This window comes from Chrysochloris asiatica, unplaced genomic scaffold (assembly GCF_000296735.1).
Source record: "Chrysochloris asiatica unplaced genomic scaffold, ChrAsi1.0 scaffold00136, whole genome shotgun sequence".
NCBI lineage: Eukaryota > Metazoa > Chordata > Mammalia > Afrosoricida > Chrysochloridae > Chrysochloris > Chrysochloris asiatica.
Window position 1 is genome coordinate 6171238 of NW_006408654.1, and position 1175 is coordinate 6172412.

Here is a 1175-nt window from a genome sequence, read left to right on the forward strand (position 1 = left end):
GATCCTATAATCTGAACAGCTGGACTATATGAAGAAGAAGATGGCATCAGGATTTGAGGAAAACTCATTAACAATGTGAGATATGCAGATGACACAATCTTGTTTACTGAAAGCTAGAGATCTTGAAATACTTACTAATGAAGATCAAAGACAACAGCCTTCAATGTGAATTACAACTAAATGTAAAGAAAATAAAAATCCTCACAACTGGACCTGCCAATAACATCATGATAAATGAATAAAGATTGAAGTTGTCAGGATTACATTTTCTTGGGTCCACAATCAATACTAATGGAAGCAGCAATCAAGAAATAAAATAACATATTACCTTGTACAAATCTTCAAAAGACCTCTTTCAAGTTAAAAAGCAGGTGTATCACTTGAACTAAGGATTCTGGTGCTGTGGGATACACACTGGACCACAACATCAGTTTGAACTCCATGGTTGGCTATTTAAATTCACCAGCTTTTCCTTGGAAATCCTATACTTGGTTCCTATGATTAAGGTGAACCAGACCTGCCATAGTGTTTCGAATCACCTCATATGCATGTGAAAGTATACATGCATATGAGGTGATTAGATGAAATAGTACAACCTTGGTGCACATTTTTCCTGATTTTAAACCATTCAATACCCCCTTGTTCTGTTTGAACGTCGGCCTCTTAGTCTATGTACAGGTTCCTCATGATCACAATTAAGTGTTCTAGAATACTCGTTTTTTAAAATGTTGTTCTTAGCTTGTCATGATCCAAACACTCGAAAGCCTTTGCATAGTCAATAAACACAGATAAACATCTTTCTGGTAGTCTCTGCTTTCAGCCAAGATCCATCTTAACATCAGCAGTGATATCCCTCATTCCACGAACTCATCTGAATCCAGCCTAAACCTCTGGAGATCCCTGTCAATGCACTGTTACAGCCAGCTTTGAATTATTGTTTGCAAAATTCTTTGTGGTGCTGTTGGTTTCTTTGTTCTGCTTGCTTTCCTGTGCTGAATTCATGTTTCTGGGGCTCTTTGTTGTTAGTTTCCTCATAGGTTTTCGGCCAGTTTCCATTTTGCTTCTCTCCCACGCCTCAAACCATTCAGGTGTTTCTCCTAAAGAGAAACAATCCAGGACTGGCCAGAGCCGGTGTTTTTTTTTTTTTGTTTTTTTTTAGTTCCCTCCCATTTTAA